This window comes from Lonchura striata, chromosome 3 (assembly GCF_046129695.1).
Source record: "Lonchura striata isolate bLonStr1 chromosome 3, bLonStr1.mat, whole genome shotgun sequence".
Classification (NCBI taxonomy): domain Eukaryota; kingdom Metazoa; phylum Chordata; class Aves; order Passeriformes; family Estrildidae; genus Lonchura; species Lonchura striata.
Genome location: NC_134605.1, coordinates 1,807,651 through 1,831,535, shown reverse-complemented (window position 1 = coordinate 1,831,535; position 23,885 = coordinate 1,807,651). Strand labels below are relative to the sequence as shown.

General features: G+C 40.4%; 1 long non-coding RNA gene across 1 annotated transcript in view; it reads right to left on the bottom strand.

Annotated features, from left to right (window-relative positions):
• The window catches only part of LOC110484889 (uncharacterized), a 191,824-nt gene that overhangs the window by 81,854 nt on the left and 86,085 nt on the right, over window positions 1-23,885 (bottom strand). Inside the window, exons 5-6 of the long non-coding RNA XR_013339571.1 lie at window positions 11,617-11,676; window positions 4,615-4,674 (exon numbers count right to left, since the gene is read on the bottom strand). This is a non-coding gene — a long non-coding RNA (uncharacterized LOC110484889). The remainder of the gene's footprint in view (window positions 1-4,614; window positions 4,675-11,616; window positions 11,677-23,885) is intronic.

Sequence of the window (23,885 nt, the reverse complement as noted above, 5' to 3'; positions counted from 1 at the left end):
AGTTCCCAGAAGAAGGAAGGGGTTTGGGTCTATTTATGGCAACTTTCTCTGAATTTAGAAGTATTTCTGTTTAGTTCTGAGTGCAGCCTCTCTCCCCTTACATAACAAACAGCAGAATCAGATAAACTGCTGTTAATTTTAACTCTCTCTTCAGAACGTTCATACAAGCACACCCACCCATGTTTGGAAAGAATCCTCTATATTTATCCATAAGCATAAATATTTGGTACACTGATGGATCTTAAATTTTTAACTATGTTCTTCCAAGCTTGAGAGTTCATGTTTCTTCAGAGACAACACAAGCCAGTTTATAACCCTCTAGAAACTCACAGACTCTGATAAAGGTTCACAGCTGAAATAACCCTTACTACAGGGGTGAAAATACAACACCATCAGTATAAAATAAGGCAGCATTATTCTAAGTAATCCTGTGTCCATAAATAGTGCAAGATTAAAGTGCCTATAAATTGCAGAGTCTTATTTACTTCTAGATACAATTACGTTTGCAACAGATAAATGTCCAAAGTCTTTGAAATCTTCATTCCCTGGTGTGAATTTCTGGATGCAAACATATACTGCATGTATGTGTAATGCACATTCCTGTCAAGAATACAATTCATAAGGAGTCTAGTGAGAAAAAAACCTACCTCCTTCTTCTAGCTTTCCCTCCCCCCGCCCCCCATCATTTGCTCTGACAAAAACTCAAGTTGCCTTGAGTTTCTACAGTGCTGCAATTAAAAAAAAAAAAGAAACAAACAACCCAGTCACATCCTTTTCCTTTCTAATTAAACAGCATCAGCAGGTGATACTCAGGTCTGTAAAGCTGTATATGGCCACACCTCCCCAGCTCTTTTCAAGGGGAGAGGAAGCTCTGTTCACCTTTTGGGAGTGGCCTGCTTGCATCCCCAGCAGGGTGAGCACAGCAGCTCTCAGAAGAACCACAGCTCAGAGCCAACAATGTAAACATAAAGCTCAATTTTCACTGGCTGCAAGGTGTTTGAGGTTCCCTGACACATCAGCTGGATTCCTCAGGTCAAGGAAGTTGAGCCTTTCTGGTTTGGAAAGGAATTGTCCTTTTGCAACAGAAGGGCAGGGAAAGAACCCTTGCTACTAAATTGAGAGAAGAGCCTTGAAAGGATTGAAGCACATCATGTGAAACATGGGCACACAGACCAGCCAGCACTGATAGGGAACATGCTCAGAACACCAAGGACGAGCCCTCTGCCCCCTACCCAAAGCTCATGCCTAAACAGGCACAACTAATATTTGACCTACACACTGCAGAACAGGACTATAACAAACAAAATACACCAAGAAGCATCATTCAGCCTCCCCAAAGAGTTTTTGAAATCTCAGTGCTATTTAATTCTTTAATTACTAATTACTTATCTCTTAATTACTTGAATCCTACAGGCAAGATTTTTTTATGTAACTGACACATTTTTAGAGATTATCCAAAATTTCACAGCCCTTGCCAATTCACAGACATCAAGTTAGTTCTCTGAACTAACCTGAGTGAGAAAAAGAAATAAAAAAACAGACAGCCAACCAGATCTCAGAATTGCTCTAATACCTTTAGAATTTCCTCCTCTTCCTCAGCTCACCTCTTTTTTCAGTTCAGTGCAAACATAAGAATACAAAGATAGAATGTTGACTAACTTATCTTTTTGAGGCTGGGCATGCTGGTATCCTTGGTTTTAAGGGAAGGAGAAGTTGCCAAATCTTTAGAGACTTCATGATCCTAGAGATGGGCTGGTGGCAAGAAATAGGCACAAAATCCAGGCTAGGTGGCTTACCTTGACAGCCAAATCATCAGTTCTATCACTGAATTTAAGTACAGTAAGGGGCATTTACAAGAGGAAACACTCCAGCAGCTCTGCATAGATCTTGGTGATGCCAACAACAGTGTTGGACACAACCAGTTCTTCATCTTTCCAAGCAGCCAGTGGGCACAAAGTTAATGCCCAGATATCAGGGGAGATGCTCCATGAAATCTTACCTTTCCTGCCCTGTTCTAACATAGATTTTTCTGAACCTTCCTCTATATTTCAGCTGGCTTGGACCAAAGCTTGTTTATTCCTAAAGATTTCCATTCACATGATTCTATCACTGCCTCCCTCCAAAGAGCTCAAGTCTTGGAGCAGGCACAGCTGGCTTATCCAGAGCATCCTGTCCTGAAGCATTTTGCTGTCAAAGCAGTGGGCAACAAATTTTTTGTTTCAGTGACCTCTGTTCTTCAGGCCAGAGCAGTAGACAGACGTACCCTAAACAGTCATTAAATTGTTTTAAAAGGAAACAAAATACCCAGTGCAAAGACATTGAAATGAAGAAGCAGGAGGACTAAGAGTCTCTCTAAGTTTCTGTAATTTGCATCTAAAAAAAATAAATAAATAAAATAAAAGAGATTCACAACTTGAGCTTGGAGAAGAAACCAACTCCACAGCTCTGTGAGGTAATTCCAGCAGTTTCCAAAAGAGGTTCTGGAGCACACAGAGCACAGGCAAACCATGAGCTGACAGGCTAAGAATGGGAACAGCAAGTAACAAGAGGTCAGAGTGCAAGGCTTGAAACTCTGCTTTTAAGGGGTTAGAATGGAAATAAATAAATAAATAAATAAATAAATAAATAAATAAATAAATAAATAAAAGAAACCTGAAAGTCAGTGCTGACTTTTATCAGAGACCAGGGTCAATGGCTGCTCTGAAAGGCTGGGCTCCATCAGCCCCTGAGCCACTGCCATCTGTGGGATTTGCTGATGCCAGCTGCAGACCCCAGACTGATGTCTGTGGCTCTAACCAGAATTTCCAGGGCTTCTCATAGGACCAGCTGCCTTCCCCAAGACAAAACAGTCCAGGCTCCATGGACCTCCCTGTGCTCCATGCCGCAGCACATCACTCGGATGAGCAACAGTGGATTTCAGAGCTAGAACCAGTGCAGTGGGGCACATCCCAACAGCTGCTGTTGGAGTGACTGCAGACTCCAGCATCCATGATATTTGGGTGACATCCACAGTGTCCTGTAGCTATAAATGCTGGAAACTTGCCCCAAACACACATTTCAACACCACCACCAAATGTTACTCTGATTCCTATTTCTTTATATCCCTTCCCTTGCTTTCTCAGCTTTCCCAAAATTCTGTGTCAGATGCTCCTTCCCAGTCCACCCTTCCCCAGAATTATGGGGAGGAGAAAAGGACCAAGATGTGAAAAAGTAGCAATTTTCTAAAAGGCTATATCATACAATGGATTAAAATCAGATGTTCATGCTCTGCACAGGCAGTTCTCATGGAATGTCTGCTGTGCAGGAATCAAAGGTTATCACTGTCTGGCTGATGTGATTAAATAAAAACACGTCAATGGTGTGTCTGGCTCCACATGTTCAAATGTGAAAATCTCTTTCCACCCTCCTGAAAAACCTAACCAAGAAACTTGTCTACAATTACCACACCTTCCACTTTTCCCAGCAGTGAAAAACCAAACCAAGAAACTTGTCTGCAATTACCACACCTTCCACTTTTCCCGGCAGTGAGGTTAGGAGCTCCACAGATAAAAAGGAATTATTCCTTATGCTACAAGAGCTCTAGTGAGTCTGATTCTGTATTTCGAACTGAGCAGATCCCAAACTGATACAGATCCCAAAAATAAGGTCTTCATCTAAGGATGTCAAAGAGGATCAGCTCAGGTCCCTGAGAGGGAATAGAATGGAGAAGTCTGCTCAGATGAACCATATACAGGCAGCAGCACTAGGAAGACCAAAATAGTCTCTATGACATCCTCACACCTCCAGATATTTACACATTTTCCTGTAGAAAAATTGTGCAAATGGCTGAAGTATAGAGAAGAATTTAATTTTCTCAAAGGAAGTGTCTCTCTCCTCAGCCCTCACACTGCAAGCATAAAGGGGGTTTGGTCTCAGACACATTTATTCAGTTTGGAAGCCTTCACAAAAGTTTCAACATCATCAAAAAACAAAATCCCTGGAAAATTAAAAATGTGCTGTATGGTAAGAGCAAATTTACACCAAACTATCCCTCCACACTGTAATGACAGCAGCCAGGGTCAAAGGGAGATAATTAGCAAAAGAGGATTGAGGGGGGAAAAAAAAAAGGTAAGAAGAAAAGAAAAGTAAAAAGAATAAATCAAGGAGCATGGAAGAATGGATGTCTGAGCTCTTCCCCTTTTGTACTTGGGGTCAGTAGCTTAATTTTCTCTTACATTTGAGTTGTTTTTAATTTCCAGGAAGTCTTTTCAGATATTTTGAACCTTTGCCAAATTATCATTAAGCCAATATTTTATCTCCTCATAAAAATGCTACAGTATCTCCCCCACTCAATACATACTGCAGGAATAGATCTTAAATCAGGGAGGATGGGAATTTGTTTTTAAAATGACTTAACTATTTCAACCATCCCAGGGAGAAGGAAAAGCTTTAAGGGGAAAAAAAAATCCCTTTAGTGCTGTCCTCCCCAAATATAATAATTATTTTCCTGTGACTCTGTTTAAAATATCAGCACCACATATCAATGTTATGTTTGCTCTTCACCTTGCACAGCTGACCACAAATGAAGTATCACAAGAAAAATCGCTATTAAACTTCCATGTGTGAGGCACTTACAGACATGGGATCTACATAGAAGCTTCACAAATCCATCATTAGTCATGGTCTCCAGAAGCCCTGCAGGGAGGAAGCAAGAAAACCAAAAGCACACTGAAGTACAAACACTCCTTTGTGGATCATAATAACTTGAGAGAGAAAAGGGATGCTCAGACAGTTAACAAGTATGAGTCCAGCCCAAAATGGATGTTTGACAGCACTTCCCTTTATTAAAAAAGTGCACTTCTCAGAGCAGAGATTTTTTGCTCCTGTTGTCACTACTTCAAACAAACAAACAAAAAACAAACCCAGTAAATAAGCCCCAATCTGCCCCAGCAGAACAGCTGCACCATTCAGTAACTAGGGAAGTTTGGTGAGGTCCCTTGTCATCATGGAAAAGCCTAGTGAAGAGCACAATTCCAGGTAAATGAGGTCTAGGAAATGCAGGGAACTGATCTAGCCCATCATTAACCTCATTGTGAGACAGCCCCAGAGGCAGTTCTTCAGCCACCAGCACAGCCAGCTGTCAACTGTGTCAAACCAGCAACGGGGTCGTTAGCTGGGGAGCAATCTGAAAAACCAGCCATAGATCCAAATGCCTAAAAAATATTCTCAAATGTGGTAATTATGTCCTGCAGCTGCCAAGAATGTCCTCAGAGAGTTCACAGATATTGGTTGTACCAGTGAATCAGAGCAGATAACCACTATAGCCTCAGCAGGAGCATTAACAGCAGGCAAAAAACTGAAACTTGGAAGGAGAGATTTTGAACCATCAGCAACAATTGGCATGGTAATTGCCATGCTATTTTATTTTTTAAAAGCATGCCAACCTAGGGTCTTCATTGCTTAACACAAAATTATTTTTAAACACGGTGTAGGACATGACATGATAACAGGGATGAGCTTCAGAGAAGGATCCACAGAGATCCTGGAAAATGAGGTTGCCTTTGCAGTCCCATAAGTTGGGCAGCTAAGTGTGGGTGCAGGTCACAGAGAAATCAACATCAGTTTTTCAAAACACACATTTTGAACGTCTCTGTTCAAAGCTGCAGCCTGTGTGCAGCCTCCTGTAAAGGCTCCAGAGGGATTTACCAACCAGCCTGAAATTAGCAGGTGTTTCATGTCCATCTTGCAGTAGAAAAAAAATTGCTTGTGAATGATTATGTGGCAGCTAGTAGATGACAGAGCAAACTTTTTCTTATTTCAGTGATAAGCATCTAGCTAGCAGGACTTGTAAGGTCTGGCAATAGTGACAGGGAAAGTAACTATTACCCCTGAGCAATTTCCAGAGATCAGAATAACCAGGGCAAAAGCAGCCACACCACAGAGCAGCCCTAAGAAAACCAAATCCCACATTCCAGAACCCACTGAAAAAATGCAACTTTTTAAACACTATTGTGCAAAGCTGTTGACTTTATGTTTTCAGTGGGGAAAAAAAAAATGGGATGATTTGGGGTTTTGTTTTGTTTTTTTTTTTTTTTAGCTTTTCTGTGGTACTAAAATGCTAGATTTTACTGAAAAGTTTTGATTCAAATTTTCATTTTAAGACATAATTCAAAACAAAATAACTCAAGGTTTTTCCTATAAATCTCCTTTCTCTGTCCATCTGTTTTCATTCACATGCAAAAAGTAAATGATTGTTTCTAAGAATTTGATTTTTTATAAAGAGCTCTTAATTATAATTTCACTTACCACAAACCAAAGAGAAAAATCATCCAGATTTTGCCCAGAGCCCTCACATTCCTGAAGTCAGAAGAGCCAGTATAATCATATGCAAAGTTTGCCTATCACACCACAAACCACTTTCTTTTAAAAAGCTACTGCAATAGAATAGAGGAACAGAATGCAAACATATCTCACATATAATCCAAAGAACATCCTAAAACATTAGGAAATAAGGGATTATGACAATTAGAACTTCTGGGGAATGCTCAAGTGAAGATGAAGTCTGTTCTGAGCATTGCAGAGACAGACCCTGGAACAGCATCAAGATTTGATGGTCCCTGCTGACACACAGTTGCAACAATCTTCAAAACCAGCAGTTTTAAAAGACAGGATACAGGAAAATCAACTACAAGCAATTAAGACAATCTGGAATAGAAAAAGCCTGTCATTTAACATCAGCTAGATCAGGTTTACTTTCCATGTTCTGTGGGTATTTTAGCTCTCAGCACTGGTTTATTAAGAAGACCTTGAATGAAGACTCAACAAAAACACAAAGCATTTCTTGATGGCCAAATGCCAACATTATGGCATTCTTAGAATACAATGACCAACATTTATCCAACTTTAACTCTGAGAGACAAAAATCTCAACCAAAAAAAACCCAACACGCATAGCAACTTAAAATCAGGTGTGTTCAGAAGGAAGTTATGTTCCATAGAATTTTCAAAACACATGGGACACTTAAAATCTACACCAGAGGAAAAAAAAAAGTAGAAAAAAAGCCAGCAGCAATTTTAAATCAAAGTTTGTCAGTGTGACCCTAAGTGAGGAGCAGCATGCACATACAGAGGCTATGGAATGCCCAGCACCAGCTCTGAGGCATTCTTTGGAGGAGGCAGGTGGCCATCCATACCCTCTGAGGCATTTTCTACTGCAACCATTTCTTTTCCATATCCTAATATAGCAGAAATTAAGCAGGATGCTGATCCAGGAAAGAAAGGATGGATTGAGCATGATGAACTCAAGTAGAAGAGATCCTTAACTTTTAGTCCCTTTCCTCCCGTTTTTAGTTCTTCTTTTCAGAACCTCTCCTTCCCCTGAAGTCACTAACATCCTTTTCTCAAACTTTGTCTCAGTTCCATCACCATTGCAACAGCCAAAATATCTACAAACCTCTGGGTATTTGCCAACACTGGAATAGCACTTCCAAAGTGTAAGGCAGAAATGTTTAATTGAAATTAAGTAACAAAAGGTTGGTATTTCCAACAGTCAGAAATAGATTGTGGCTGTTGCACAATGGAAATGGTTGATAACATTCATCTGTTTAAAAATTCTGAGCACTTTTATTAGGTCAAAGAGATCAGCTATTACTCCTGTTCCATTCTCAACAACATGCACATCTAAAATGTTCTTGTCAATAAACAAGATCTTCTTGTCGATATTATTTGAAAAGACAAGGCAAAATTTTCAAGTCTACCCAGGTGACATTAGATTTTCAACACCTGTATTCCTAAGTGACTTAGAACATTTTGTTTATCCAAACTAAAACTGTTACATTTATATAATTTTTATTTTCTTCTGTCCAGCTTTCATCAAGATGGATAGATAAACAGAACTCCTGAATCTACTGTAACAGGGAAGCTTATTTTATTTAAATACTGAAAATGTTTACCACTCTCATTGCGAAGAGGTCCCTAAATAAGAGCATATATGGCTCTGGCTTTCCATTCCAGACACTTAGAAACTTGAAGATGACAATATGCTTTTAAAAATCTTGATTTTAACTGTTCCATTCCTCATTATTTTAGCAGAAATGTCCTGCTACTGATAAACCTCTTGCTTCCTTTCTGCTCACAGAGGTGGGATACCAGCTGATCAGCTTGAACATTTCCCATTCTCCCTCAACAAATGTCAAAAAACTATGGCTGTGTGCAATAATGAGCACACACACCAAGTCAGGTGGCGCAAAATGGAATGCTCAAGAGAAACAAATAACAAATTCCACACTTCAGTTCTCTAACCAGAATCAATGCCCTAGGCTGATTTGTTTCCTGGGAAGTGCTCATTTTGTGTGACTTCTTACACATTAACGTAATGTTCTTTAAACAAACTCTGTCATTAGAAAAATTTAAATATTTTAAGTCATCAGAAGTCCTCTGATTACTTCAAAGCCCTCAGGTTCATGCAATCATATTGCAGGGAAACAAAACAGATTACAAAACAAGGATTTTTCTGTGTATGAAGTCCACATGAAGCTCAAGCACAGTGAACAGTGCAAAAGCAACTTGCTTAGATCAAATATTTGAGAATACTAACAAGGCCTAGAGCATTGTGACTAGGCATTGCTGATGATAAACAGATCAGCAGCATGACAAAAGGCCACCACCAACCCTTGCACCTCTCTCAGGAACCCCTTTCCCAACATTTATTGACTTATCCTTTTCAAGACTCACTCCATTTCCTGGGTCATCATTTCTTCCCAGTCTCCCCAGTAACACTCAGGAAGCCCAGGGTTCCCTCAGGGGACACAGCAAGCACACAACTTTTGTCTTGTTTATCAGGATGCCAAGAGTTTGAGTTTGGCACTCAAAGTGGCTGCACCACTTCCATGAAGATGATCTATTCTACAAAACTTCCATCAATTTGCTTTTCACAAGCAGCAGGCACCTCTCTTTGACTCTTTAATACCAGACACTAATCCAAGGCACAAGTTTGGCTTCTGCAACTGTTCCCACTCCTCCTTCCTCCCACATCCCCTTTGCTGGACTTCTTGATCGCGGATAAGACATTAGTGGCTTATCATAAACTTTTTTGAATTTATTTACCCTGTAAATCTGCCAGACAATTGGCCAAAAAGAGGTCTCCTCAGCCATGCCTTAGCCATGCCATAGAGGGTCTCATATCACATATAACTTGATGGTGACCTGCTTTGGGTCTGCAATTAAACAGCCTGTTTGCAGGAGGCATCCAAGCTTTTTAGCACCTGCTGAGTTTGGGGGTTTGTGCTAAAAGGGCACACACTCAGTTCCTGCTGGCTGGACCTGCCAGGCTGACTTACCCCATTTGCAAAAAAAAGGGATAAGTCTGTTGTTTAATAACTGTTTAACTAACAGAATTGCTGACAAACACAAATACCTTCCTGAGTCCAAGGTGTTTCATCGTTTACTGTCATTCACCAGCAAAATACTTTGCAGCTGCCACTGCCATCACCCTCACCAGGTCATGTGTTGGATCCCACTGGGTGAAGAGGACTGTGCCCAGGTTGATGAACCCCACCTGCCCCCCAGCCTTCACCAGTTCCCTGCCAGCAGGTAACAACCTATTCACACCATGTGCCCTGTAAGGCACAGGCTTCCTTGCAAAGGGAAGAGTCACATGCTTTAAAATGTGCTTTAGCATTCTGCTCTATTTGCTTTTAAAAATAAAGTGCCAAGAGAGTGAGGACTCCTCCACCAAAGCCAGTGGGAAGCCAAAAGAAAGCTGTTCTTTCATCAACAGCATTGAATGTACATCTAATAGATATTTCACATACATGTGAAAGTGGTCAGTGCAAAGCTGTAACACTGCTGGAAATACTTTCATTTACAGGCTTGGCTCTCACAGCCAAATATTTAAGATGATAAAATAACTGGCCAAACACCAGATTTGGCTGTGGCTGCAATAAACATTTTTCTTTTCAGTTGTAGTTCCCTTTCCCAAATGCTTCTAGAAATCATTATTTATGTCTACAAACTGGATTCATCTCTCTCTATTTTTTCCCTGGGTTTCTTACTTTATTCCAGCTATTGATTGTGGGAATTCATTTTCCAAGAAAAGGTAAACTCCTATACATCAAACCAGATTTTGCATCTGGCATTCCCTATGAAAGCAACTGGCACTTATTCAAGTGTTCTGAACTGAAATCTTTGAAACTATTGAAATCTTTCACCAGGTGCAAGCACCAAATCCAGTTTCTACCCCGAGCTCCAATGTAGAAATGGAGCTCTGTGTATTCAGGTCCACTGCAGCTTCTGCAGAGTGTTGTTCCCTACCACCTCTTCCCAAAGAGATGGAACAATTTCCTTAAACACTCGCTCTGATTGTGCAAACCAGCATTCACCTTGAGACTGAAGCAGATGACACCATGTAGGTGAAAGGAAACATGACAGAGGCCACTGCTACTGAGCACTTCACAAAGACAGACACGGCCTCAGGGTACACAACAGAACGAGAAACTTTTTTTTTCTCCCCTTACCACTGATGTTTATTGATTTGTCCAGTTCATAGGGAGCATCCCTTAATGTTCTGCTTTCATGTTGCTGCTTTGTTGCATGGGTGCAGAAAAGAATATTGCAAATTGATCGTCCTTCCCTGCCTTTGTTGGGAACGCACTCCTATTACGTGAGCTCCCCTGGCCTGTCAGCTCCTGCTCACTTTGCCAGGATATAATCAGCATGGCTAAACACCGAGGGCTGAGCTGATTAATTTCCAGCCTTGGCCACTGAGCCCATTGATGCACTCTCTGTTTGATGATCTGTGCAAGAGAGGACCACTTTTGATTGCTTGACCCTTGCCCTTAAACCTCGAGCTGTCGGCTCTAGCACCTGTCTAAGTTAACAGAACACACATTGTGTTTATTTTCAGATTAAAAGGAAACCCTAACAATGGATTAGCATTCTCAAAGCACAAAGAGCCCGATTTTCTGCTCAGCGCTGAGCTCCTGCAACTCCCACAGATGCCAGATGATTTCAGGGTACTTGGTACCACCACAGACATGCCTGGAATACAAGTTTAAACAAAATATATCTCACTCCATATCTGGACACAAATTTATAAGCCATATCCATTAAGTAAAAAAAAAAAAAAAATAAGGAAAAAAAACCCTACCAATTAATTTACATCCTCATGTCTAAATTATTCACCTGAACTGGTTCAGTAAGCAACAACAGTATAATTTCCACTAACTACATTTAAAATATAGTGTACAGCATTCATTTTTTCAATGGTGCCAGAGATGTTCCTGCTGTTTATTTCAGATTAATAAACAGAGTTAGTTTATATTCCAGGAAAGATCAGTGAGTGATTAGTGTTAAGGCTGTATGAGTCACAATAGCTTTCCTTACACAGAAAAGAAGTTTTACTTAAAGGTCCAACATTTATTTTAAGAATGTTATCTTGGAGTCCAAGGGATGTTTGGAATGAAAGAAAGGAAAAGAGAGGACAAGAATGGCAAAACATTTAAAGGACAATTTGTTAGCCTGATTTATTAATGTAAATATATGTGTATAATTCTGTATATTATTATAAGTGAATATCTGCAGATATGAGCATTATGGAGCTTATAAAATATAGATATACAATTTAACTGTAACAGCTTACCCTGGCAGCCACATTTGCACAGCAGCCTAGAACAATATGCCTGATGCAGCAGGGGTGCACCTGTGAAGCAAGAAGAAAAAAATCTGTATTCATGAGTGCAAATTGGCTAAAATTGACAGACTAGCAGTAGTGAGGTTTTGCTTCCCTTAAATCCCATCTTTACTGCTCATCCTGAAAATGCTTCAGGTAATGGCTCTCTGGGAGGAGAATTTCCTCTGCTGTTCCAGAGGTGGCCACAGTGACCATGTCAGACCCTGCTGTCCCTGTGCCAGCTGGCAGATCAGACTGGGGGAGCGACACTTCTCTGTTGGAATGCCAAATTCACTTCCAGGTGCTGCTTTCAGTTTGATGTGTGACTTAATCCCTCTGTGGGTGTTTGTGGAGAGGGTAATTATTGGAACTCAAAATGTCCCTCAGACATTTTTGGATGTTCTGGGCCCAGGTCAGAAGCATTTGAAACCCTGGCAGGCAGCTGGAAACAGCTGTGATTTTGGGTTGGAACCATAGAATAATCATACCAACCTTCCAGGAAGAACAAGGAGTCACAAAAGTTTAGATATTATTGTAGAACTAGTCACAAAGTAAAGGGAAGAATTTTTGAGTGCTGTACAGGGGGGTTTTGGTTTTGTACATGGGGGTCAGAGATTTTAAGATGGAGGGATTTGGGCCTGTCCTGTCCTCCCTCTTTCTTCTTCCTTACCTCCATGTTCTTGGTGGTGTTGGCACTCACAGATTGGTTTAGAGTAGAAAAGCACCATTTAATATAGGTAATAGGCATTGGGGAAAAACTATAAACATTTAACACGTAATGTACCATATAAAAGATAGAAAAGCACCATTTAATACAGGTAGTAGGTATTGAGGAAAAACCGTAACCATGTAACACGTAATGTGCCATATAAAAGAGAGCAGCAGCCCTGGGCGGGGAGAGAGAAGAAGACAGCAGTCAGAGAGGATGTCAGGGTGTGTGTGTGTGCCTCTGCCTGAGCTGCTGAGCAGATTGCAGCACCTCAAGGAGAAAATCTTTTAGATAATATCAATAAACAGCCTTGAGACCAGACAACAGAAGACCTCTGAGCCTTTCTTTGGAAGCACGGGTTGGAGGAGAGACTTTTCCACCACACGGAGCCACCCCTGACCTAGAAGTGAGCTCCGGCAGGTAATGGGCTCCAAGGGCACAACCCCATCCACAAGCTTAGTCCCTAGAATTTATTTATTATTTATTTATTATTTAATACTTATATCCTTTATCATAAATAGTTCCTTCCTATCCTGAATATTTTCCTAATTTGTTATGAGAAAGTCAGATGTCCCTGATTTTAAATGGACTGTGTAGGCCACTGTTGCCTTCCCTCGTAAAAGGAAACTTCTACTTCTCCTTCACCTGCCTGCACATGTTCTTGATTGAATTCTTCCTTCTTAAACATGGATGGCCAAAATGGTGAACAGTATTTACACAAATTTTCACCCGTGTTTTCCCACTGCACAAATTCCACATGACATATCTGAGGCTTGTGTCACCCACAGTAACTAATAATGGCCAGAAACTTGTGATCAGGTTAACTCTTAAGACAGGTAGGGCTGATTCCACCATTATGTCCAAATGCAGCATTTTCTTGCTTGTGGCAGAAATTTTTTCTAATTCTTACACTTGTGACTTAAAATTTAACGTAGCAGTATTGTCCCATTTCTCTCCCCCCTCAATGACAATAGGTTGTCCAGTTCTTTATGATCAAATGTTCATTCTATCATTTTATCATTTGCAAATTTTGAGAATAAGTTTCAACAGTTTGGGCTCTATGACTTCTGAAGAACACATTAAATATGACTATGGGGATTTTTAAAGGAATTTTGAGTGAGTTAGAGATGGGACTTTTGAGTTTTTAGACTATGTGGTTTATTTTTTTATTTTTTACATAGGCAGGAAGGGTGAGTTCAGCTCACATCTTCACCTTATGGCTCAGAAGGTCACAAGACTCCTAGTTATAAGACTTTTTAAGGATTTATTGACTAATAGAACACTCCTAACAAGGATATTTATGTTTTTGACTTAATCTTTAAATATTCCATCTTATGGACTCATGCTATAGTGTAAGTTTTCTTAGCTAATCATGTTATGACACACAAATTTACAGTACTGCATTCTAACTCCTTGTTTACTTTTGTAACTACTTTTATATTTTTATATCTTAAACTCTAAAATTCTAAATTTTCTTCTACTTAAGTTAATGTGTGTCTGCTTTAAACTATAAATCTACAGTCTCAGTGCTAGCACCTAAGTTTGGAAGTTTTTTCTAAGGTCTCAAATCCTGTGTTTAATTCTAAGTTTTGGCTTACGGGCCAAAAGTTCTGAAAATTCCCTGCATTTGGGATTCCAACCTATGACCAGGTTTAAAATTCCATTCCTGAGGATGACCTCTCACAGACTCCCTCCAGTCAAGCAGCTCCCTTACAACTCTGCATTTTCTATTTGGCCAGGTTACTGTTGTTCTAATCCCCTTCCACTTCACTTTGCAGCCATAACACCATGATGGATGGAACTCAAAAATTTGCCAACTGCTTTTCCTCCTTTAAAATCAAAGTTACCAACCCAAGATATGAGGTTAGTCTTGTGCAAATGTAAGCAATATTTATTTATGTAATTTAATTGTCCAAAGGAGGTTTCACAAGCAATGCCTACAGCTGAAGAGCTGATTCTGCAGGAATCATCTATTCTCCTCAGCTGCAGGTCTCAGGACACAGAAAGAATGGCTTATATTAGACATAGAAACTTACAGTGGTATTGGGAATTAGAGTGGAGCAGACAGATTGGGAAGCTCATTTTCATGCTGTCATACAGCTGAAAACCATGGACTTGACAGACTTTTGGAAAGCCAAAATTGACCTGATTTCTTGTCAATTTTCTCTTTGTTCCCTAACCTTCTATTGCCAGACTGCTGAAGTCTATGCTGAATAGTGTTTCTACCCACACATGTGTGCTTTCTTGTTTTTTCTCTTATTCTCCCTAATCTTTTGGACATGCCAAAGCAACCAGTTCTACCCGTCACTCTCTGAAAGGTGGATGTATCTTCCACTTCTTGAGTTTTTTACATTGATTTACATTGGTTTTTTACATTGATTCTTACATTTGCAGAAAGCCAAAAGACTTTAAGGACACACTGAGACAAAAATCACACCACTGGCATCAAAGTTACAGTCGACCTTCCCAGCACCCATAAAAATTCTAAGATTCCTAAAGTTAAGACCAAGTTCAGACCCAAACATGAGCAGATTTCAGAGGCATCTGGTTCAGGATTTACCAGAATATTTACCAAAATTCTTGATTTGAATAATTAGTAGCTTTTCTTTCCCTATCCCCCTTCCACTACTACTGTACTGTAGAGTAACCCTATTACTTCAGAATTTCAATAGTTACGTCAAATTACCATACCTTAATCCTACCTACCACTGTTTCTAATTAAAACATAATAAATAGGAAATTATATCACTGTCAAAACTAAAACTACATTGTTTTTTAAAAATCAGTAGATACTTACAATACAGTAATTGCCTTAATGCAGTTTAATTACATCCTTACAAGAAGACAATTTGAAGAGTGACCTACTTTATTCTCTAGATTTACATAATACAGCAAGCAATCAACGGTGTCCTGGGTACATGAAGCACATATTGTAAAGATTAAAATGACTGATGAAACATCTACTTTTCACAGGGTTTGTTTTAATACCTTGTTGGGTTTTAACCTGAAAACCCTTTAGGGTGAATAATGCTCTATAAAGGTAATGTTTCCAAGGAAAACTGAATTTAAAGCTCTGGAGGAAAAGTCACCAAGACTTAGTGGAACACATAGTGAGAGACACAGCACTGTCCACTGTCCTGTTTGAGACACTGAACCAAGGGTTTGGGAATGTGGGGAGAATGCTGGGTGGGAAAGAACCACAACACTTGCTCATGTACCCCTCACAGGAGTGTTCTGATGAAAAAACAGCCTTCACTTAAGGATATATTCCTTTCCACAGACCACATTCCTTGGCAGTCCTCAAAACAAGTCTTGAACTGCTTCTCTGGATGTGGTCCTTATTTCCCAAGCAACACAGCATCCCACTGCCAAAGCCATCAGGAGCTCAATGTTCGTCTCCTCTTTGATCCCCAGATCCCAGCTCAGGGAGAAATCCCTTCCCCAGAGCACTTGCACATGTGTTCAATTCTTTTGGGTGGGATGGCACTTCACAGTGTGCTGACTGAAGCTCCTTGACTGCCACAGAGAGTTTGGGTACCAGGGAATACAGTCAGGTAAAACTGAGCTCTAAATTCCTCTCCTTCCATTAGAGAAATGCTTCAGAGAAACCAAACTCTCAAAGTAACTCTGCTTTCTGAGCAGTTCAGCCCTCAAGTGTTTTCTCACAGATGTTTATATATTTGTATTGGAAGGGGGCAAATGTCCAGTTTTATCTACATTGATATGAAACCAAAGTCATGGCAATTTGAAATGGCTTTTAAAATAGGAAATGCAACAGGCACCCAAAACTCTCCCCCTGCAGAAATCAACAGATGAGAGAAGGCAATATGGCCATATCTACTGACCAAGAACATCCTGGAGAATTGCTTGTATTCTTGCCAGAAGATCAAGGGTCAGGCAAAGTTACATTTAGGTAGCACACCAGAAAAAGAACATGTGTTGCTCGAAGAGAATTTGCATCCCACATCAAAAGAAATTACTGAGGCAGTTTTACTGCAGTTTTGGCACATCAGAGGAGTAACCTCATTCAGCCAAAATCTGAACTCCACTGCGCTCCTGGAAGCAGTAGTATAAAACATGAAGAAATTATTGAGTATTCTTTATGCATTGAAAAGGAGTCATATTTCTTCTCAAGAAAATCCATAGAAACAAAAGAACTGGTGTTGCTACACAATCTTTGAACTGATCACTGGACCAAGGTCTATATTCTATCTGGATGCAGAAAATGGCTTTCTAGACTGACAACTGATTAGTATACAAGGATGATTATATGCAAATCTCCAATTTCTATTGACTTAATTGTGATCTGATGTAACATGTATAATTAACACATGCATTTAAAATAAATGTATATTTAATTAACATGCATATTTATAAAATGAATGTTTATATTTAGCATATAATTTTGGGTGAATTTAGGTGGCACAAAATTGAGGGGTTATCATTACTGATGAGAGCTAGTCATAGCAGAACAGCTTTCACACCTCAGGCTCTCCCTGGGGATTTCAGTCCCAATTTATCTCACTTCTGGCAGGCCAGCCTTGGGCCTTCCTCCACTAAACAAAGTCTGCAAGTCACACCAGACAGATGCAACCCTGGTAAACATCTTCATTAAGGCTGGGGGAGGGGAGTCACTCAAATAATAGTTTGAATAGGAAACTACAACAGTATGACAAGAAGAGTCCAAATATATCTGAAGCCAAAGGTCAGGAGGCTGGGCATCAGATTGCCCAACACTATTTAGTATTGCCATTATGGGTACAAGTTGCTGTGTGATTCAAGAAATTCAGGGAAGTTTATTCCCATGACATCCTCTTCTGCAAAACAGAAAATGTAAAGCTTTTAAAAATAAATTTGCAACACTGTTTTCATATCAATGCAAAGACATGATCCCTTAAACACACTGGAAAGACCAGTGCACCAAATTCCAGCTGTGAGCTGGAAATGCTGATCTGGAGAGTCCATCCAAGCAGCCTTGCCCCTCACTATTCTCATCAACAGCTGGGTCATGGTGCTTATCACCAGGGCACCAAAAACATAGGAAGTGACAAAATATTTATATGGGCCAAAATATCAGCGATGACTTCTTTAGTTTAGAATGTCTCTGGTGCAAGCAAGACTTCCTATAATCAATAAAAATCTCTCATTCTCAGGTGCTCCCCAGGAAATAAGCAGCCTCAAACAGTTAGAGAAAGCCCACTGCTTTCCACAAAGAAACAAAAACCAAATGGAAAATGAACACTCCCATGGTTCTGTGTGTTTATTTCATATCATTTCTTCTCTCCTTGAGGAAGGAATACTGAACAAGTACCTTAATCACTGCTGAGAGGTACTCAGCTGTGCTGGTGATCAGCACCAAATGGAAACTTATGTGAAACCCAACCCAGAAATTCAGCCTTGGGCTTGAGCAGCATTCTGAGGCAGGGCTCATGTCAAGCAACTATTTGTTTCCTAGCAGCCAACATCAGTATCTGTATGAAGACAATTATTACTTAGTTTCCTTGGGAAAAAATCAGGGGGAGAGTAATAGCAAATCTCCAATGGAGTGGTCATCCATTTCTCCCCAGGGAGAACAGAAGTACATTTTCTTCTTCACTTTCTAGGGAAAGCAGAAATCCTGACAGCTGTTGCAAGGTTCAAAAATACCCCAGTGTGCCCCCCTTTCTAAAATATGATGGAGCACATCTTCTTTATAAAGACCTAGAATATAAACAGTTCTACCATGCTATTCCTGCACTATTTTGATCAAATGTCATCTAATTCTGGACAAATACTTCTTCCTGATATATTTAAAAATCAGATTTAATGGCTCACATACAGTGGATGCAATCACATTAGTTTCAAAACTGTACTGACAGAAGGAACTATTCTGACTAGAAAGACACTGTGCCTTCCAGCACCTTGTAATGGCAAAGGTTATGCAGCCAAAATGACCTAGTGCTGCAAACACCAGCTTTGGCAGTGATGTACTCAGACAAAAATCAAAACTTACAAAGGAAAAAAAGGATTAATCAAACGATGCATCTCTTCATTAGCAGGATGTGATCTTTCTTCTATTGCACCAGATCTATCAAATCACAGATTTTGTAGTTAATCATTTGGATTGCACATCTCCAGGAAGCCAAGGAATCAATTTACAGTCACCTTTGTGCATTTCTTCTTCTGCCCCAGTCCCCACACTTTTCTTATGTGGTTTTATTGCCTGTCCCCTCAGACAAATCTCCTCCCTGCTGCCATGAGTCTGCCATTCTGTAGCCTCTGTTTGCCAGAATGGTTTTTATTTCTCTTCCTGAATGCTCAACTTTCCCTTCTATTCTTTTCATCTTTGCCTATGTCTCTTAACTCAAAGCAATAAAGAACAGATTTAACAACTGTCAGGATGCCTTTGATAGGGGAGCATGTACACAAAATGAGTCTGCATTGTGCTAAGGAAGGAAGAGCCACAAAAGAGAGCTCATATTTCTATTGGTATCTTCAGGTGAATCAAAGCTTTGTAACATGGAAGGCAATATCATACCATCATTGCCATGGTTAGTAAATAAAGCTTGTATCCATAATGGTACTGAACTCGGATGCTTTAGGAATAAGCTTTTTTACTGGCCTGGATATAATTTCAAATCATGGTCAAGGCTATTTTTATTCTCAAAAATTTCCTGAATGATCATTAAAAATGTGTGTTTCCAATGCATGTGTTAATTTACAACATACATCCTCCAATAGACCCAAGGAGTTTGTAAAATGGCTCTTCAGTCACAGTGACAAAGAACACCCCAAATTCTGTGCAGAAAACAAACTTGCTCCAGGGGAAATTCTCTATTAATACATATGTATTGCTCACCAGGAGAACAACCACACACTGAAATATGGTTGCCCTGAGAGGCAGTGGAATCTCCCTTGCTGGAAACATTCAAGACTCAGTTTGACCAGGTCCTGGGAAAATTTTTCAGCAGGAGGTCAGGCCAGGTTATCAACAGAATTCCCTTCCAACATCTTTTTCATACACTTTTCTACTTCTGCTACAGAGCTGAGGTACACTTTCTGAGGCACCCACAGATGGGTGCTCATTTACTGGAGGCAAATATCATAGAAGAGGCAGGGTTTAAACTGACAAGGAGAGAGACTCTGAACCCCCATTCATGCCTCCTGCCCAGCCCAGCTGCCTGCTACATCCTGACACCCTGCACTCCTGGTTGACTTACATTTTTGTAATAGGATTATTTTTGGAGAACCATCTAGGAAAAGAAAAAAACCCACAACAAATTGGCACACATTGAACGTCTCGCCAACAAGAATATCTTCTGTCCCATATAAAGCTTGGAAAGAAGGTGTGTTTACACAAAATCAGTTTACTAGTTTATATGCATCCCAGAAGGATCCCAGAAAACACCTACAAAGGCTTCAAAGGATCACAGCAAGACACATCCAGTGGTGTATGTGTTGAAGGGGCTGAAGGTGCAGAGCTTTTCCTTTTGTGTATCAGACTCCTCAGAACATCTGCTGATCCAGCAGGCATTATTTTGGTATTTCAGGTTCATTTTATGTGGGTTATAATAGTTGTTCCTCAAAAAAAAAAAAAAAAAAATCACAATTTGTTCATGTGAAATTACAGGTTACAAACTCCTGTGATTCATTTTCTAATCAATGAAATCATCCCTTTCTTCTCTCCTCCCTGCCTCCCTCCAAAACAAAACAAACAAAAAAGAAAGAAAAACAAAACTAAATAAACACCCTACATATGATACACTAAACAACTTGAGATCACCAGCACTATCTTCATTTTACTTCAAATTAGGAGGTACTGCTCCCTGTATTCAATATTGCATGGAAAAACTTAATTTTGCCAATGCTCCAATGGAATGGTCTCTGTCAGGAAAGCTAGTAACACACACAACCTCTGACACAGTGTACCTTGGATCATTTGTATAAAAGATTACTGGATTTTACTGCAGTTTGTTACTTTCTGAGCACAGGAAATACTTTTTATGTGCAGGATGAGCAAATGAAACTACACAATGTGATAATTAGTTCTCGTACTTGGAAAACAGAGTTATAAATAAAGGCAAGAAGAGAATTTATAAATAAAGGGAAGAGTAGGGGGAAAGATGCATTTGCTTTCAGGTACAGCACAGTGTTCAGGGCTATCATTTGTGTCAATACCCTATAAACCATTCTCCTCTCTCCCTTCTTCACTGGTATCACTGCTGGTGGTGAATACAGCAGGAACCTTGCCTCGTTTGTCAGCTGGGAGAAGAAATGGGCAGGACAAGTGACCCAACAATGATTGTGAAGGCTCATCTAATTAGACAAGCCAGAAGATGGATGTTCTTGGGTATTTCTTTAGTGAGGAAAACACCAGGTAGGGAGGGGGAAAGTGAGAATACAGACAAAATACAGACCAACACCTTCTAAAGCAATTGCCCAAGAGCCTGCAGGTGAGTTTAGGAAGCTGAGTAATTGATGCTGTGTGCAGGAGAGCATGGGCACAGCAATATTCCACCTAAGCCTGTTGACTTGTTCTAAGTTCCCACACCCACAAGGCAAGCCTGCACTCTGAGAACACTGTACATTCGCTTAAAAATGAGCACAAGCATTTTTACACAACAGGAAGATTAAAGCCAGTAGGACCTTACCGAGGAAAAAATTCCAAGACAATCTCATATGGTAATTTGTATTGAACAAAATGTGATTTTATGATTTCTAATGTAAAACAAGTTTTTAAACACCACAAGCAGAACTCCACTGCAGCACTCTGAGCCCAGGTTGCTAGTCCATGGGAACAAGGCCCTGAGCAGCCTGCAGGGCAAGAGGTGACTGAGATAAGCCTTTAAGCATTTCAGTTCTGCCTTGGGCATCTCCAGTTTTGGCACAAGGCTCCTTAGCTACAGAGACATGCTTGCATTAAGGGTCAGAAAAATTCAAATTCAGCCTAAATGGTATGAAGTGCAAAAACACCTTCTATAATAAGTTGGTAGCAGAAAAATTCATTAATAATTAAATAGGAGGCACAGAACTATGGCCTGATCTTGCAACACCAATTACAGATTGTAATGCTGATTTGGACACCAAAATGTAATGGAGGATATTTTTTCATACAGTTCTGTTTTACTTATTTATCCTTACTGCTACTATGCTGCTGACCCTATTGCCTGCTGGTGTTACTTCCTGGGTGGAGGTACTAAATCCATACAAAAATAACAACAGGCTTTTTAGGACCTAGGGGTATTTAGTCCAAATACAAATCTATTAGTATATGTAAGAATCCTTTGCTTCTAGAAACATCTTGTTTAATTATGAAATTTAAGCCTAGCTTGGACTGAAATTTGGGGTTAAGGAGACCAAACAAACAGCAGCTAAATCCACCCCATGTCTACCAGCTTGATCTCTGCTGTTTGAAGATGACGTGCAGCTTTACCCATCGGGATGGCTTTTCACATATGGTGTGTCACAGAGAGAGCAACACCTTATTGCTTTTATCTGCATTCCAATCCTGTAGTCCAGTCTAATTATAGGGAATATGGACAAACAATAAGCAATGAGCACACAGTCTCTGGGGAAAACATTAACAGCAGCAAGATCTTATCAGCAGTGACTCGGGAGGCACGACAAGAGTGAATCAATGAGGGATCGTGCCACTGGAAGCCCCTTCTTCAGACAACCTTCTCCCTTGCTATCAGTCATTACCCGAGCCAAAGGTCACAGCTTGGTGCTTGTTGGAGGCAGACTTCAAACAGCACATGGAACAGCCCAGAGCTGGGAGCAGCACTGCTGTGGGAATCCAGGGCTTCCCTCTGGCTGCCCTGGCAGGTCTGGGACCCTGGCAGGGGTCAGGAACCCCCTGGACAGAGCCCCAGAGACACTGTCTGTGATCTCTGGCCATGGAACAGAGTTTTCAATCTTACAGGATGAATGCTTGATATAAGTAATAATTAAGTGTGGCACAGGTGCAAAAGTAAAATTTTAGGATTCTAGATAAGGGGTCCAACAAGATGGAGGAAATTGGGTGTGTCTCATCCTTTTTCTCCTTCTTCATGCCCCCCATGTTTCACTGTGGTGTTGGCATTTTTCTGTTGGTTCAGGCTGGGGACACACTGTCCAACGTAGGTGACAGATATTGGCATGTTATTGTAAATCCAGCCCAGGGAGTTTCTGGTATTTAATGTTTGTCACATCCCACTGAGGGCAGAGCCCCACACGCTGCCCTGCAGGACAGAGCTGGGCAGGGCAGCAGAACATGTGAGAGATAAACAGAATAAACAACCTTGGAACCAGCACAGACCAATTATGGCTTCTGCTTTGGCAATGGGGCAGAAAGACAGAGACTTTCTACATCTCAGAATCATCAATAGCACAGATTCTGACACACTATTGCAGAATGAACACTGTGGAGAGGCAGCAGCTCCGACCACCCCGAGGCTCCCACATCTGAATTCCAGCAGCTGATGCTTTCCCCCAAGGCAAGATACTGTTCTGAGGCCCAGGGTACAGCAAAATGTTTCTTGGTGAAGGACCATCTCCTGGCCTGCCCTGGGGTCCCAAATTCAAGTTTCATCTCAAAGCAGGGGAAAGCACAACCTGTCACAGTTCCCTTCCAAAGGCTGCACGTCTCAGGACTACAGGACCTCACAACACATCAGCACAGGTCATTTCTGAGCCGTCCCTTTCCCAGACTGAAACAGGACATCAAGACTGAACAAATGCAGTGAGTGAACCTAAGCAGGAAAATGGAATTTACAAAGGTTATTTTCCCCCACTTCTGAGAGTATCATGTCTTGTTCTGATTAGTATCCAGAATCACAGGTTATACACGTCCTTTGCAGGCTGGGAAAGGGAGCCAACTATGCTTGTTCAGCATTACAGAACTGATTCAATTTTGCACATGCCATTTGAAATTCTTACTTTAAAAAAAAAAAAATACATGTGTTAGACTATCAGTCATGGATTACACTGATTGGATGTGTCTGGCAACCTATCCTGTGCTGAAAAGGACACATTTTACAATGTGCACAAAGTGAAATTTCAGATTTACAAAAGTCAGAAGCAATATTCCCATTGACTATCCAAAGGATAGGATATCAGCCAGCTTCTCTTCCATAACCAAAGGTTTGTTACATCAATTATTTTCTACTATTTGTTTTCAGTCCAAATTTATAGACAATCTTCTATTCCAAACTACGCCAACTTTCAGAGCTGAATTCCATCTCTTATCTAATAAAAGCCATCATATTTTAAATAATAGGAAGTTGTCTGAGAGAAACACCTGCCCCAGGCTCCACTCTGTTTCAAGAAATTCAACCAAAAATTGTGATCCTCTTTTTTTTTCATGTTTTTGCCTCAGTCTAAAACCATACAGCAGGACTGTTAATAATCATTCCTTCTCTCACACACCCACCCACCCCTTGACCAGTTGGCTGCACAATCTTCTTTCATCCTTTTTCTCCAGGGCAGTTGCAGGAATCAGACCATATGTAATAGTTGCCAGTGTTCCCTTATAAGCATAGGTATGGGTACACTGGATCTGCTAGGAACAAAT